The sequence below is a fragment of the Myotis yumanensis genome, unplaced genomic scaffold (assembly GCF_028538775.1).
Source record: "Myotis yumanensis isolate MYYU_CA2020_CCGP unplaced genomic scaffold, mMyoYum1.0.hap1 SCAF_2, whole genome shotgun sequence".
Classification (NCBI taxonomy): Eukaryota; Metazoa; Chordata; class Mammalia; order Chiroptera; family Vespertilionidae; genus Myotis; species Myotis yumanensis.
The window spans coordinates 101200306-101218145 of NW_027223753.1; positions in this window are offsets into that span (position 1 = coordinate 101200306).

Below are 17840 nucleotides of genomic sequence, written 5' to 3' on the forward strand. Positions count from 1 at the left end.
TGGTTATGAGAGAAAACTGCTCACCTGAGGCCTTCCCGGGGCCCCCGAGTCCAGGTACCCCATCCTGGGAAACCCCATGCTGATACTGGGGACGCAGGGCAAGGTGGGCACAGGCAACATCAGGGCAGGTGGTAGGATGGCCCTGCTCCAGGGCTGGGTCAGGGTGGACCAGGAGCCTTCGTGGCAGTGCTCAGAGAAGGTCATAGGGCTGCTCATGGTCACTGGACTGGTAACTGCCCCTTTCCCTTCCAAAAAACCCACCTGCTGGTTATAAATACAGTGACAGCATGTGCTGGGGCATCCCGCACGCTTGGAAAAAGGATGTTTACAGCAACAGTGTTGAGAATTGTTAGTAAAAGAAAGTGTCAGTCATCAAAGTGAGGATGCCTATGAAGCCCACAGCCCCGCGCCCCCCGCCCCCCGCCGCCCCAGCCGCCAAGGCAAGACTGTGGCTCAGCTTTATTTCTCTCTGTGTTTTCATTCACTTTTCAAATTTTCTACAACATGCTCAACTACAATAAGAGAAAAATTGAAAAAATTCTTCAGTCATCTAGAAATAACTGAAAATACCAATGAATGAATTCTGAAGGGACGGGGAGAGGGGCCCCTGCAGGGTCAGGGTACAGGTTTGGAGTTTGAACCTGACTCCTCCTCACCTGCTGTCACTCCTCTCTCAGCCTGGTTCTCCCTCTAAGGATCGTTCCCACCCACTCTCTCACAGAAGCTGCTGGGAACACTGGTTGAGTGGATGTAGGCAGCATACCTGGGAGAGTTGGTGCCCTGTGACAGGTGTTTCACAAAGGTGAGCAGCATTCTTAGAGGGCAGACCTTTAGGACGCTGTAAAGACAGCCCTTGGGCACAGTGTGCAGCTGTCTGGGCACTGGGCTGGAGCTCTGAGTGTGTCCTTATTGGACTGAGTGCCTGAGATGGCAGCGGTGCCACCTTCAGAGCCCCTTTTATAGTTTTCAGAGTTGCAGTCATTATCAAAGTGAGACCCCCTTACAGCCTCTGCAATGATCCACAAGCCCCATATGCCCACCACCTCTCCTTGCTCACCCTTCCCCAGGCACAATGGCCTCTTCCTTTCTCCAGCCTGCCAGGCCCTCTCCTGCCCCAGGGCCTTTCCAAGTGCTGTTTTTTGCCCAGGGAGATATTCACAACATTTAACAACAGGCATTGACCCTGACCACTCAAAAACACCTTCCTGCTGAGCTTCAGAGCTGGAGGTCAGAGCTGGAAGCCAGGCTGGGGCTGCCGGGGGCAGGGCTGACCCTGGGGGGCCTAGTCTTTGTGGTCCCCTCTCACCCCCACTTCCAGGGGGCTGTGATTTTCCCTCTGTCAGTCACCTGCACATGCTTACCCTGGGAAGGCATTTAGGAAATGGCTCTTCTCTGAGACAGCCAGGGCTGGTCTGGCCTATGCTGGTCCCATGAGGGTGGTTCCTGGGCTGAGGTGGGCAGGCTAGGGGCACAGCAGGACTCTGCCCTCAGGCCTCAGCTCAGGTCTCAACCCACTATTCACCTGCTGTGTGATCTGGGCAAGTAACTGCCCATCTCTGAGCCTCAGTTCCTACCCTGGAAAATGGAAAAGCAGAGTACTCACGAAGAATAGACAAAGGAGGGTTACAGAAGATGGCTTGCAGTGTACACTTTGTGACAGTATACCCAACACCAGCATCCTGGCCTGGAGAAGCTTGTTTTTTGTGTCCATGCCAGTCCAGCCCTGGTGAGGGTCTAGGACAGTGATGGCGAACCTATGACATGTGTGTCAGAGGTGACAACATGAGCTCATTTTTTTGGTTGATTTTTCTTTGTTAAATGGCATTTAAATATATAAAATAAATATCAAAAATATAAGTCTTTGTTTTACTATGACTGCAAATATCAAAAAATTTCTATATGTGACACGGCACCAGAGTTAAGTTAGGGTTTTTCAAAATGCTGATACACCGAGCTCAAAAGGTTCGCCATCACTGGTCTAGGAGGAGCTGGGCACAAAATGACACCCCGGGGTTAGGGACCAGAGGAGTCTTTTTCTTGGAAGGGCCAGGGTCTTTCTCCATCCTAGTTGGGGTCACTGCCTATTAATATGCAAATCAGATCCATCCCTCTGTGCTTCCCGCAGCATTCAAAATAAAATCCACAGGCCTAGACTGGCATCACAGCTCTGCTACCCCCGTTCACTGGTGACAGCCATCCCTTCACTTTCTCCATGGCATGTCAACGTCATGCCTACCTCAGAGCCTTTGCACATGCTGCTTCCTCTCTCAGAACACCCTTCTCCCAGTTCTCTCAGGGCTCATTGTCTGCGGGTGTCAGCACAGAGCTCACCTCTTTGGGAGGCACTTCCTGAGCACCCTCACTGAAATCCCGGCCCCTCCCCAGGAGCCCATTTATTTCATCCAGAGCATTTTAAATCATCCTGGTTAGTTGTGGTTTTTTCTTCAACATCTCTCTTCCCCCCATAGAATGTTGATAGGTCCACAAGGGCAGAGTTACAACCTATCTTGGCCATCACAGCATCCCCCAGTATGCTGATGGGCCCTGGCAAGCAGTAGATGTTCTAAATTGAATGCAGTAATGGTTGTACAACTCAATGAACATAAAAAAATTGCACATTTTAAAAAAATCAGGGCCAGGCTGAGAGGGGGAGGGGTCACAGGTGGTTGGTTGGCCAGTCCTGCTCCTGATGGCGGGGGGGGGGGGGGGGGGGGGGGGGGAGGGAGGTGATTGGGGGCTGGGCCAGCTGGGGGAGGGGCTGCGGGATTTGGGGGGGGGTGATCGGGGTCCCCATCGGGCTGGTTGGCTGCCGCAGTGCATGTCATAGCGACCGGTCATTCCGGTCATTCTGGTTGTTCCAGTCGCTTGGCATATATATATAAATGTTCTCCTGGGTTTTTACCTGACTGCCTTTCTCATCGTTGAGGTCTCTTCTCAGACAGGCTGCTCCTGCCCACAGTCCCCACCATTCTCTACCCCTCACTCTCAAGCTGTTACCTTCAAAGCACTTATCACTCCCTGAAAGCATCTTACTTGTTTGCTGATTGTCTGTCTTCCTTATTAAAGTGTAGACTCCATGAGAGCATGGGATTAAGTTTGTTTTATTTACCAATATAGTCGCAAGGCTTAGAGCTATGCCTGAGAAATAGTGGGTCCTCAAAAAATATTTGATGAACAAACAAAAGAACAAATGAATCTGCTTATGTGGCAGATGAAGTCACTGGGCTTTCTTTTCAAATAATCAGTCCTCTTCCTCTCCCATCATCCCTGCCCACTTCCCTCCACCCCCTGCTTTCCTCTCCGGCCTTCTGTTCTCCTTAGGGCTGGGATCGGATTGCGGAAGGCCCTGGAAGCCCATACTCCTGGCTGTGCTGCAGCCTCACTCCATCACATGGCCTCCATTCACACCTGGCTGCTTCCCAAGACCAGGCCCACTTTCATTCTCCTTTTAGCGTCAGGAAAACCAAGAGGCATCGTGGCAGAGACACAGGCAGATTCAGGAGGTGTGCAGGGATTTTCCTGAGAAAGCTACATCCTCTATGGGGGCTTGACTGTTCATTCCTCTCCCCAGGTCTCTTTGGTCAGGGACTCTCATATAGAAGACTGACAGGCATAAGGCAGCTTGGGTGAGCTAGGATGGGCAGGGCCTGGAGGAGCTGAAACAACCCAGCCTGCAGCAGGGCAGCCATGTGTGTGTGTGTGTGTGTGTGTGTCTGTGTGTGTGTGTGTGTGTGTGTAGGGGGGTCAGTGCCCCCAGACTCTGTAGGCAGTCCTGAGACCCAGAAGGCAGAGCCAAGACCAGGAGGAAGCCAAGTGCAACTCCTTCTGGGGCCAAGCTGACCTGTGCTGTCGAAACATACTGCCTCAAAAGGAATTTAGCTCCTTCTCCCAAGGGCTAAGCAACAAGGATCTATCAGGGGCAAGAGAAGACCTTGGGAGGCCCTGAGGACCTTGGCTCCCTGGATGTTCTCTTGAAATTCTCAATTCTGGAGTTGGTCCAGCCAAATGTCACCAGATGTAATACTTATATATGCCAGCAGAGGGCAGTGCTTGGTCGCTACAAAGTCCTGCAAAGTTGCCTGAAAAACCCCAAACCTCTGGTTTCCAAGGAGCTCCAGAGAGGCCCAATGGACCTGACTCCCACTCTCAGGCCTTATTCCCTGGCTACAATGCTCTGTCCCAGCCTTTGTCTATGACAACCCAAATTCCTTCTGTTCCTTAATGCTCCTAAAAGCCGGTGGCGCCTGTCTGCCCCCAGCCCCACTCATGAGTAGAACACGATCTGCCAACACTGTCTTCAGGCCCTGCTGTTTTATGATGCTGGAGGCTACAATGGTGAGCTTGAGCAGGACTAGGGCCAGGCCTTTCCCTCTGAGCGCCCTCACTTCTCTCCACCTTGCTCTTGACTTACTGCAGCTCAATAAAGATACTCCACAAGTAAGTGAACCAGAGGCTGCCTCTGTCCCTGTCCCTGGGGAACCCAGGCACTCTCTGCCTTCCCGGCCCATGTGGCACCACCCTCCCTGAAGTCCCTCATGGTCCCGATGTGTGGTTCCCAAACACAACCAGAAGCATCAAAAGGAAACTTGTGAGAATGGAACCCTCTTGGGCTCATTCCAGAGCTACTGAACCAGAAGCCTGACCAGCCCTCAGGGTGTTAGTTAACAGACTTCCCCGTGAATCAGTGCTGCCCCAGTGGGGAGATGCCCCAGTGGGGAGACACCACCTCCGGGAGGCAGAAACACAAGCTTTCGTGTGCTCAGAGCAATAGATGTTTTAGAAACGTGTTTCCCACTCCAGGCACATCAGGCGGCTTCTCAGAGGCTGAGCCCACCTCCGGCTCAGTGATAATGGTTGACAAGCCCCTCCCTCCCCAGCCATCTGGGGCTTTTGCTGCCACTCAAGGGCTCTGGGAAGGGGACACGGAGGATGCAATCACCAGCCTTTTAGAAACTGGTGCTTAGGAACAGATTCTTGCTGAGGATGCTAGGCAAGCCTTTTGAGACTGGCAATTTTCAGGGCACTCCACATGTGGCAGGACAATGGGGCTCTGATTGGCAGGAGAGCCAGCAGGAGGGGGGGGCAGAGGAGGAGAAGATAGCAGCTGTTGCTTCAGAGCAGGAAAAGGTAGGAGTATAGGGGACCTCATGGGAAAATCTGGGGACCCTGCAGCAAATGGAGAAGGGTGGGGCAGGTCTCATTGTATAGTTCCAAATAAAGCGCTGAGCACAGGAAAGCAGCCTAGGCAGGGCCTAAAGGACTGGAGTGAGATGGAAGAAGGAAGCTGCAAGATTCCATTGAGAACTCATTCATTCATTCATGCACTTGTTCACTCATTCATTCACACATGCAGCATTAGCCCCTTTGGAAGGCATCTCAGGGGCATACAGACTTCAAGGTTTAAATTCTGCCTCCTGCACATAGTTGGCTCCCTCTGCCTCAGTGTCTGACTCTGTGAAATGGTCTTGGTATAAGGCAAAGAAAGAATCTTATGGGTGAAAATGCCCAGCACCATCCCTGGCTCTTAGTAGGTGCTTACTAAATGTGGGCTCAGCTTTTCTGCCCCCTCTTCTCCTTCTCAGGCATTCTGATATCTACTGAGTACCAAGAACTGACCTGGCCAGTGGGAGACAGACATAGAAAAGACCCCCAGGCCAGGCCTGGCTCTTGCTGAGGTCACAGTTTTGGAAGCAGGGCGTAGTGAGGGACAGGCCTCTAAGTGATGGTAGGGCAGAGCTATGTGTTGTGAGAGCTACTAATTAATTTATTCACTCATTCTTTTACTTACTCATCCAACAGAATTATATCACTGCATACCAGTCTGCATAAGGCACAGTCCCTTCCCACAAGGGATTCAGAGTCTAGCAAGAATAAAGTATTTTTGGCACGCAAAAGGCAAGAAGCTGACTCAGCATTGAGAAAGCACCACAAAGGAGTTGCTATGTGTAGTGGGTTTTGAAGGATGCATAGGAGTTTCCTGGAGGGAGAAGATAAGTGAGGAAAGCATACTCCCAGAGATGAAACAACATAAGTAAAGGCAGAGCAGTCTCCTGGTGCTTTGAAAAATCTGTCCTGGGAAAAGACAAACTCACTTGGCTACAGACCCAGAATACTGTGTTCATGCTCCCGGGGCACTGTAACAGCAGGGATTATAACCCTCACCCCCCGCCCCCCGCCACCAATGTCTTGACATTATTTTGTAAATGCTGACTTTGACTAATGTGTAGCTTGTAGATAAACAGCAGGTTTACATAAGAATCCTAGGAACTAACTTCATAAGTTGCAGACTCCAACCTTCAGTCATCCCAGCTCTAGGAGAATTGCTGACCTTCAACTATTAGAGCCAGGATGATGTAGAACCAGGATGACAAAGACCAGGATGATGCACACCAGACCATCACTTGACTAGTTTCAGGTCCTTATTGGGATGGACTGCGCTGGTATGCCCATGATAACTTTTCAACCCCCTTCCATTGATGTCTTTGTTCAGCTTTCCCTCTCCCTCCCTATAAAAACCGCTGACTGCACTGAGATGCTAAGATGGGCTTTGGACAAGAGTTCTCCATCTTCTTGAAATGCTGGCACTTGAGTATACCTTTTTCCTTTTACACCAGGACCTGTCTCATGAGTTTGGCTTTTGTGGTGGCAGGTAGCTGAACCATGGTTCCAGTTTCAGTACAGAAGCAACCTCAGCTGCCTGCCAGGACTAGTTCTGGGCTCCCAGATCATTGGGAAGATATCATTTACTGAGCACCTACTCCATGGGTAAGGGACCCTCCCAGGCCTTTGCATACATGGCCTCCCTTCATCTTGCAAACCTTTGAGAGGGGTCTGATTTTCTTCTGCCTCAGCAGGAAACTGAGGCTCAGAGAAGAAAGGTGACTTGCCCCACCCCCACAACACCATCGTTGGGAGGAGAGCTGGGATTTAAATCCTGACTGACATAACTTGAAATAATGCTCCTTCCCTGCCCCACAATCAGACATGGTGCCAATGCTCTTGGTCACCAAGTCCTCTGTGAGGAATCTAGACTCTGCCTTGTTGCCCACTATGCCCATCCCAGGTCCTGCTCCTACCCCTGGGGTTTTCAGCTGCTGCCACACCCACGGGCTGGTGTTAATCTGTCCAGATTTCACACCACTGCCCTGCTCTAGCCTCACTCTTGCCCTCTGTGAAATGGGGCCCATCCCCCACCCAGCTCTACATTCCTGGCACCCTCCACCCCACTTTCTGCACCCATATCTACAAAACCATGATAAGCCGTCTCTGGGCCTTTAAGGCCCTTTAATTTCTCCAGCCATGCTTTTCTCTATATTTTAATAAGCTGCTTGCAAAATTGTTGATTGATGAGTAAGAATGAGGAGGATGTGGGGCTTGACTTTTTTTTTCCTTGGAATCACTTCTGGCTGTGCATTCAACTTTAAATTGATTAATAACATAAGGCCCAAAATTAATTACCAGCCATTTGCCACTCAGGCAGGCTAGACCCACATCCTATTTGCAGCTCTTTTCTCCATGACCAGCTCCATGGCATCCTAGGAGATTCCCATCTGCCACGCACAGGCACAAAGGCCCTGGCTGGCCTTAGCCCCTAGTGTCTCACGCACTGTGGGGCTTTCTGGGGGCCAAGACGAAGCACCCCAGGTGCTGCCAACATATGCCGCCCCAAGGTGGCTCATGGCCTCACCTGACCTTAGACTGGGCCTAAATAAGTTAAGGGGATCCCTGGAAGACCCCAGAATTTCTCCATTCATTCAACAAACATTGATTAAGCAACTATTATGTGCAGCCATCTTTCTGAGCACGGAGGACATAGCAGAGAATAAGACAAGGTCCCTGACTTTTAGGGGAGGCTGATAACAGAACAAGAAGTGCAGGAATGTTAGAGGGACTTACGGTCTCTGAAGAGAAGCTGATAAGAGAGAAGGGTGAGAATTATCCACTTAAATAGGGGCAAGGACAACCTTGCTGAGGAGGGGTGTGAGTTAGCTCATGTCCATAGCAGAGCTCGGTATCCTAGGAATCAAAAGTCAGTATTCATAACCAGGCCGAGGGAAATGAGTCTACCAGATCACCTAGGGCTCCATATCTTGGAAAGCAGTCATCATTATTTCCCAAAAGGTTTTTCCTGGGTCAGCTTCATATGCCAGGAAAATCCCCTCTACTTCAAAATGTTCACCGTTCATGCCCTACCTACCCCCTGTCCTGGCACAAGCAGCACCATCAATGAAGGGGCTCAGTACGTGCAAAGGCCCTCTCCCAGGAATGAGGTGGCAACATGCCTGGCATATTCCAGGAACAGCAAGGAGGCCAGAGAACACCCCCTGTGCTGAAAAGCTGCAAGGAGAGCAGGTGTCTGGAGAGGAGCACATCAGGGAAGAGGAGCGGGGAGGGGAGGCAGGCAGGTGTGGTGGGGGCATCTAGATTTATGCTAAGTGCAGTGAGAAGCCATTGGAGGGTTGGCAGCCAGTGACAGTGAGAGGATCGTAGAGACAGGAAAGGCAGTTAGGGGAAAGGGGGGTCCATGGAGAGGAGTGCATATGTGATGGGCAAGACAGCTCTAAGCCACCAGATTGTTTACAGGAATGTTACAAGAGGACGAAGAAGAGGGGGGCACCGGGTGATCTTTAAAACTTTGAAACTGATACCCCACAGGAAAAAGGGGGAAAGTGGCCCATTAGGAGAAGCACGGGGGACATAAAATGGGGAAGCGTCCAATTAGAAGGTAGCATGTACAGACAAAGAAGCTGTCAGGATTTATAAACCCTTAGACAAAGAGACTCAGAGGCTCTCCCATTTTGGGGACCCCTCCCTAGGGGGTTACCCATTTGGGAACCCCTCCATACATGGGAGTTTGCATAAACTTACAATAAATTTCCACACTTTTGCTTAAAATCCTTTGTCCATAAAATTTATTCTTCAAACTTCGTGAGACAAGAACCCGAAGAGTTCCAGTTTGCCTTTTGGGGTATCAACAGAATGTGGTTTATATTTTGAAAGCTCCTCCTCGCTGCTAAGAAGGTAAGAAGGAAACCAGGAGAGATGGGAGGCCCTGAGCTGTGGGTGATGCGGTGCCTGAGGAGCACTGACGTGAGCCTCTAGATCAGGGCAGGAGGAGGTGGGGTTACAGGCTGGACATTAAATTCGGAGGCCTCTGACAATTTGTATTGTTTCTGAGATAAAGTCCAGAAGTCAATAAACAGGCTAACACTGGCCATCTTCCCCTCCAGATCCTAGAAAGGATTTTACGAGTAAGTGCTTTCAAAACCATTGCTTCCTGGGGAGGAAGGGGTGCAGACAGACAGGAGCCCAGTCACCAGCCTGTGCTCAATAGGCTCTCCCCGCACCTCCATGGCAGCCACTCACAAAGGGCAGTGAGAACAGCCACCTGCACACATTCCACAGGAGCCCAGCCTGGGACCCAAGTGTCTCACACAGCCCCTGGGTTCACCAAGGGAATACAAGCTCCACAGATGGGGGGAAGGACTGATCTCCCAGCTGTGCAAGCTTGGGCCCATGGCTGCACTTCTCTATGCTTCCATTTGTTCAACAGCAAAGTGGGCACCAGGACATGTATGCCATAGGAGCTCTGTGAGAAGGAAATAAGCAGGTACATGTCAGTGATTCTTCACAGTAGGGCTGCTGTCCCTCATGGGGCGCAGCAGGTTGGAAATTTGGGGGTTATTTGCTGGTTGCCATGATGATGTCACACTCACATCACCCTTCCAGGACTTCACACATGCAGCGCTTCCTGCCACTGTATATACCCGTGATGGCGAACCTTTTGAGCTCGGCGTGTCAGCATTTTGAAAAACCCTAACTTAACTCTGCTGCCGTGTCACATATAGAAATTTTTTGATATTTGCAACCATAGTAAAACAAAGACTTATATTTTTGATATTTATTTTATATATTTAAATGCCATTTAACAAAGAAAAATCAACCAAAAAAATGAGTTCACGTGTCACCTCTGACACGTGTCTCATAGGTTCGCCATCACTGGTATATACACACTCCCTTGTTTGTTGTCTGTCTCACTGACTAAAATGTGAGCTCCAGGAGGGCCAGGATTTGGGGCAGCATATACACTTCTGTGTCCCCAGTGCCACAGCCCACCTATTATTGCATTTAACTCTACAACAACACCAGGGTCAGGAGTCTTCAGTAAGGAAGCAGGCGTGAAGAGGTTCACTACTCTGTCCAGCTAAGAAGCTTCCCCAACTGGGGATGTCAGAAAGGGTTCTCACCCCCACAGAAACGCAGCTTGCTCTTCTGCTCTGATCCTCCCGCTGGGAGGCTGGAGGCCCCTCCCTGACCCATGACCCTAGCCCACCCCAGACAGGTCAGCTCAGGAAGGGGCTGAATTGATTCCTGCTTTCCTGAACCAGAGCTGTCTTGCTTGCTCAGATACCACTGGCTTCACATTAGAAGATCAATACCTTCCACTGGTTTCCAATTTGTGTTTCCAGAAATTCACCTACCAGCCACCTTTTTAATTAACCCCCCTCTTACACACCTGAGATTACCCTCTCGCACTGGCCTCTCAGACCACAGACCAAGAGGCTCTAAGAGCCTTGGGGGAGCTGCGGGTGTGTTTAGAGTTGACCCGTCGCACTTTTCCTGTCACTGAAGGAGCTGACTCTGCCACCTGGATGCCCTCCACATCTGTCCCCTGCTTCTTTCCACAGCCCCAAGGAAGGGACTGGGTTTCCATCACAGAGAGAAACAAGAGGATCAGAAAGGTCAAGGCAGTGCCCTAAGGCCCCCCAGCTAACAAGAGCCAGGTTGAGTGTGCCCTTTGAAGCAGACAATTTGCAAAAACTCCCCAGGGGAGGGTCTGGTTGGCAGGGGAATGGTAGAGACCAGTAGCTGTGGCACCCAAGCAGGGAAAGGTAGGGGAGCATGGCCCTAGGAGTATTCCACATTGCTGCTCACATGGTTACCCCTGTGGTGCCTACCACCTGTCAAGGGCAGGAGCTTGTGCCTGTCTATTACTGCTCTAACTTTGGTAATTGGCACATAGTTGGTGCTCAGTAAATTGTTGCTAAATAAGCAGTAATACTTGCCAATACTTAGAACACTCCCTTTGCACTGGGCATTGTTCTAACATCTTCACCAAATTGTCTTATTTAATTTCCACAGCAATCCCTTAAGTGGGCACTAGTGTCTTCACTTCTAGGCAGGAAAACTGAGGCACAGAGAGGTCAAACAGCTAGTAAGTGGCAGAACCGAGGTTCCAGCTCAGGCCGTCAGACTGGAGCTCCACTCCATTCTCCCTTACCTTCTCTCCCTAACCAGTCAGCTCTGAAGGGCAGGGACTGGGTCCTATGCCTCATTGAACCTCTGTGACATACCAATCACAAAAATGTGTTTGTTGAGAGAATAAATGAGAGGATTCTGCACTCTTGTTTTCTTGGAAACACAGTCAAGTAGTCTTGGAGGCAAGTCTGGCATACTCCTGGCTGGGGATCAATGGGAGGAAGGGGGTGCATCCCCACAGGGGACCCTGAAGTGACAAGCCTCCCAGTGAAGGCACACTTAGGGGCCATTACTAGGGGACCTCTAATGCCATCTCATCTGCCTCCTCACCAATCCCTTATATCTGGGCTCTCTGTAATCTGTAAAGTAGGTTCAGAGCCACGATTTCATGTTGGTTTGCTTTTTTTTTTTTTTTTTTAACAGAAATTATACTTTATTATTATTTTAAAAATCTTTATTGTTGAAAGTATTACATACTATTCTAGCCAATGATTTCATTTTTATGTGGAGTCTTAAAGTTTCCAGTGAAGTAAGTAGATGATCACTTTTGACCCAGCATCTGGGCAGAGACCATTCTGTGCACACTGGGGACCAGAACTTAGTCATCTGAGCTTCCAATTCTCTCTACTTCATCCTCTCCACTCCTACCCTGAGCCTTGGTCCTGACTCAGGGACTCTCATGGGACCACAGGCACAGGGTCCATCACACTCCCTCTTGTTCACTCCTCATTTTGGCTACCAGCAGATGCCAACCCATACAACCAACTGGGTCCTCCTGGCCTTCAAACCTTCACAGTGCCTCCACCACATGCGACAGGGCCGGGCTTATAGGCACCTGCCTGGTGGGGATAACTGAGGAGGGTGGAGGTGTATGGGATATCACTCTGGGGGTGGGGAGGTCCAGCCCATGGTTGCCAGGAGGGAACCAACCTAGGCTTCCAGGATTTCTGAGTCAAGAGAAGACAAATCCAGAATTTCCCCTGAAAGCTTCTGATTTTCAAGTGTCAATAGATAATCTATACTAATAAAAGGGTAATACGCTAAATTAGATCGGACGTCTTCCAGAAGTCCTTCCTGACAAAGCCGGGCCAGGAGAAGCCACCCACCCACATTCCTGGGTGCCAGTGCCTGTGGCTGCGGCCCGGGAGAAGCTGCCCAAGCACCTGTGGCTGCAGCTGAGGCCCGGGCGAAGCTGGTCTGGGTCCCGGGTGCCTGAGGCCAGCCAGAGGGAAGGAAGCCTGGGTCCCGGGTGTGGGGCCAAGGCAGAAGTGATTAGGGGAGATCAGGCCTGCAGGGGAGAGCAGTTAGGGAGATCAGGCTGACAGGCAGGTGAGCAGTTAGGAGCCAGTGGTCCCAGATTGCGAGAGGGATGTTCAATGGATCAGGCCCAAACTGGCAGTCAGACATCCCCTGAGGGGTCCCAGATTGGAGAGGGTGCAGGCCGGGCTGAGGGACCCCCCTCCCTCCCGTGCATGAATTTCATGCACCAGGCCTCTAGTTACATTATAAATTAAAAAAAATAATTTTTACCCATACTCTGTAGGCCAGAGGCAGTTTTTCATATGCTAGTTTGTGAATTTTGCCCCACTCAGGACAAACTCTGCTTGGCATTCAAAGCCTTTCAAGGTCTGGCCCCTTTGGGCCCAGAGTTAACTTCTAGATATGACAATGCTTTCTTGTCCCAGTCCTGCTCTCTTTACCCTGAATGATGCTGCCTTCTCCAGAAAGCCACCCCTGTTTACCCCCGCCCCTGCCCCCACCCTGGCAGAGTCCATACAACCAATGCTCCTGCACATCAGAGTCTCCTGCCCAGGCCTCAGCAACCCCCAGGGCAGAGCCTCGTCTGGAGCCTAGGGTCCTGGCCATATACCCCAGATTCCATCTGCTACCTTTGAGGAGAATCAGCACACAAGATGGTCCTTGGGGACAATCATTCCCTTCCCCATATCCCCACCTCCAATTAAAGGGACAGAGAAAATGGAGGCAAGAAACTTCATGAGCATCCTGAATCCCTTAAAACACTTGCTCAAGTTGGCATAAATATCACCCAGTTACCCAAAACTAACCGCCCCCTCCCCCAACAGAAATACACTCTCCTACCTGCCATTTTGCTTCTTTCCCCTTGCCCTCTGAGTCCATTTGTCAATTCTGAAGTTTCAGCAGGGCATGGAGCTGCCCAGTGAAGTATGGCCATGTGACTGTATTCTGAGAAAGGAGATGTGTTTAGATTCTTTGTCACAGCTTCTCTCTCCTCCCCTTGGGGAGGTGGAAGTTAGTCCCCACCCCTAGGAAATGGTGAAGCCCAAATGGAGGGGACTGGGTCCTGGGGCATCGGTGGAGCTGCTAGCACTCCTGTGGAATCTTAACACAGAGAAGTGAACATCCATCAACTGCCTGGAACACATACGTCATTTCTACCTGGGTAGGCCCAACCAGACTCCAACAGTAAGCCCCCCCAGTCCTAATGATTCCTACTGCCTTCACCCCACCAGACTCCCATGGTCAACACTCCCCTGTGACCCCAAATGAATCTCACTGCCCTCACTCCACTGTCACACCCCATGGCTCCCACTCTGAATATTTCACTGTGACCTCTGATAACTTCTACTGCCCTATTCCACTTTGACCATCTAAGGCTCCTACTGACCTCACTCCATGGTGACTCAAAGACTCCCACTGCACTGCTCCACTTTGACACCCCCCTCCCCCGCAGAACTTCTGCTGCCCACACTCAACTATGTCCCTTGATGATTCCCACTGCCCTTACTCTTCTGTGACCTCTGATAACTCCCACTGCCCTCACTCTACCATGACCCCTGATGATACCGACTGCCCTACTCCATTTTGACCCCCAGGGCTCCTACTGACCTCACTTCACTGTGACCCACCCAGGGCTCCTGTAGCCCATATTCCACTGTGACCCTATGAGTCTTTGACCTCTGAGGGATCCTACTGACTTCACTCCACAATGACCTGTGATGACTCCACAGCCCTACTCCACTTTGAACCCCCAGGGCTCTTACTGACCTCATTCCATTGTGACTCCCCCAGAGCTTCCTATTGCCTTCACTCCACTGTGACCTCCACCCCCCAGGGCTCCCATTGCCCACACTCCACTGTGCCCACTCATGGCTTCCACTGCTACACCTCACTGTGACCCTTCCCAGGGCTCTCAACGCCAACACTATTGTGACTCTGCCTTCAGGTCTGCCTCCTCTATCCCCCATTCCTGTGCCGGTCCTTCAGACACAGTACTTGCTACCTCCCATTTTATTCCAGAACCTAGCATTTGGCCTGGGATAGGATTTTAAGGTAGTGTCCTTTTTTGAGTGCTTACTATATGTTAGGTATGGTTTTTAGCTCTTTATCTCATTTATTCCTGAGAACAATCCCATGAAATTGTACAGATGAGGAAACAGGCCAAGTAACTTTCCCCAAATTGCACAGTAGTTGGAGGCAGGGGGGATGATTGAAACCTTAACCACTCCACAGCACTGGGCAGCACTGCTTCTGGATAGTGAGTGGGCAATCCATGATTGTCTGGATGACTGGATGTTGGAATGGATGACTGACCAGGGAAGAATAAGTGAATATGCCCACCTTTTGCCTCCTGTAGACCATGGGCCTTACCATTTTCTATGCCCATGGGTTAGAATAAGGCCGAACCCTCAGTATATGCTCAAATAATGTTTATAAAATGAACATCTGAACAAACATCCTGTGGACAACCATGTTTGAAAGTTAGGATATCCTGGAGTTCACAACCTTAAAATATAAGCACACATCTCCCCTCCCCCCAAATATATTATTTCAAGTCTGCTTGAGAAGAGACACCACATTCCAACTCCGTGGCCCATTAAAGTTAACCAGCGATGAGGCATTAACAGGAATGGTAAAAGACTCAGTGGTTTTATAGAAATGCTTAAATATTAATGACATACCAACCCAAAGAAACAATGAACATGTGAAACACAGAGCTGGAAGACCTCTGGCCATTCTTGTTGCTTGACGCTTTCTTTGATGTAGAGAAGGTATGGGTTCATCTCTGGTGACCACCAGGGACAGAGACCTAGGTCTTTCATGCATTCCTTGCAGGTGTCTAAGACTACTAGTATCTGGCCCAGAGATCATCTGGGAGCCTGAAGAAAGATCAAGGCAGAATTGGTCTGAGCAGTGGCTAGAAAAAAATTAAACTGTTTCCCACTTCTAACCTTGTGGTCCAGACCCTGTAGAAATCATTCTAAGTAAAGGCAATCACCAACATGACTGCCATCCCTGTGGCTGCTACAATAAATTGAGTGCCTACTCTATGGCCAGCGGGGTTAGATGTTTCCCATGTATTTAATCTTTCCAGTAACCAATTCAGGTAGGCACTGTCATGTCTATTTTATGCATGAAAAAACTAAACTGAAGCTCAGAGAGGTTAAATCACTTGCCAAACATCACACAGTTGGTGACATATATCACAAGATTAGGACCAAGATTTGTTCCAACACTCATATTCTAAGAGGAAGCTTTGCTTAGCACCAAGATAAAACCCAAAATTCAGCAGCTGATATAATACCTGTTTGTGTCATGGTGGTCTATGTTATCAGTTAGCATTGTTTTGCCAGTCATGGTCTATGACCCTGAGGCTGACCTCCTCAGCCCCCAGAACCCTGGGTCACTGAGTCTGAGACTCCAGGTAAGCCTCAGTGGGCACAGACATGATGCTGGAATCCTTACCTCACTGCCATCTGGCCTCAGAACCTAGGTGGCAAGATGTGTAAGGGACCCACACCTCCCCATGTTGTGCACCAGGTTGGCCTGCCATGGACCTGAGCTGAGCTCCCTAATCCCACACCCAGTGGGTACTGGAGGACCAACCCTTCATGCTGCCACTAATATCTTAGGGCCTTTTAAATTTAAAACTACAGAAAAGTAAAAAAGAAACAAAAGTCACCCGTAATCCCACCACCTAGAATGAGCCACTCGGCCTTTTTGTGATTTTTCTCCCAGTCATTTTTTTTGAGGCATTTGATTTTACATATGATGTCCTGCTGGAGTTTTTAGTTTTCTTTCTACTTTAGTTAGTGACTTATTTTGTGTATCCTTCCACCTCATTTTTTGGTGTTGTTAATCCTTACCCGAGGATATTTTTTCCATTGATTTTTAGAGAGTGGAAGGGAAAGAGAGAGAGAGAGAGAGAGAGAGAGAGAGAGAGAGAGAGAGAGAAACATCAATATGAGAGAGACACATAGATTGTTTGCTTCCCACATGTGCCCCAACTGGGGCCAGGGATCAAACCTGCAACTCAGGTATGTGTCCTTAACTGGGAATCAAACCCACAACCCTTTGGTGCATAGGTTGATGCTCTAACCACTGAGTGACTCCAGCCAGAGCCTTCCATATCATAAAAAAAACCTCTTATCTTCCTGCTAGACACCCAGTGCACGAAATTTGTGCACTGGTAAGGTCCCTAGTGGCTGTAGGCTCCCGGCTGGGGCTTCCCTCCCTTCCCCTGGCCAGCCCCGCCCCTGGTCGAACTCCCAGACAACTCCCTGTTGAAGGGACAATTTGCATACTACACTTTTATTATCTATACTAATAAAAGGGTAGTATGCTAATTAGACCGGGAGACCTTCCGGACATCCTTCTGGACAAAGCCATGGTGGCAGGGCTGAGGCAGAGGTGGTTAGGGGCAATCAGGCCAGAAGGGGAGGGCAGTTGGGGGAGAGCAGGCTGGCAGGGGGGGCCAGTTGGGGGTGATCAGGCCAGCCAGGGAGGGCAGCTGGGGGCCATGAGGCTGGCAGGGGAGGGCAGTTGGAAGCTATGAGGCCAGCAGGGGAGGGCAGTTGGGGGCCATGAAGCCACCAGGGGAGGGCAGCTGGGGGCCATAAGGCCAACGGGGGGGGGGGGGGAAGTTGGTGGTGATCAGGCTGGCAAGGGGGGGCAGTTGGGGGCAAGAAGGCCAGCAGGCAGGTGAGCGGTTAAGAGCCAGCAATCCTGGATTGTGAAAGGGATATCCAACTGCTGGTTTAGGCCCGACCACAGGGATCAGGCCTAAACTGGCAGTCGGACATCCATGGAGAGGTCCCAGATTAGAGAGGGTGCAGGCCGGGCTGAGGGACACCCCCACCCCCCGTGCATGAATTTCATGCACCGGGCCACTAGTCTACACTAATAAAAGAGAAACATGGTAACTAACGTACGACCGCTACCCTTCCCATTGGCTAATCAGCATATCCTTATGCAAATTAACTGTCAGCCAAGATGGCAGCCGGCAGCCAGGCAGCTGGAAGCGAACATGAGGCCTGCTTGCTCCAGTGACTGCAGACTCCAAAGTTCCCAGCTTGACTTGCCGGCCTCTGAGCTACAACTCTAAGCAACTATGTTGCAAATATAGAAGCTAAACAAAACCCCAGAAATCAGCTTTCAGCCAGCTGGGATCTCAGAGCTAGAGTTATACATTGTTTCGATTATAGCAGCGGAAGCCTCAGAGCTAGAGCCAGAGCTAAAGCTGGCCCAGAATAAAAAAAAAAAAAGAAAAGAAAAGAAGGAGCGGTTGGGAGCTTCAGTCAATTGCCAGCCTGAAAGCAGCC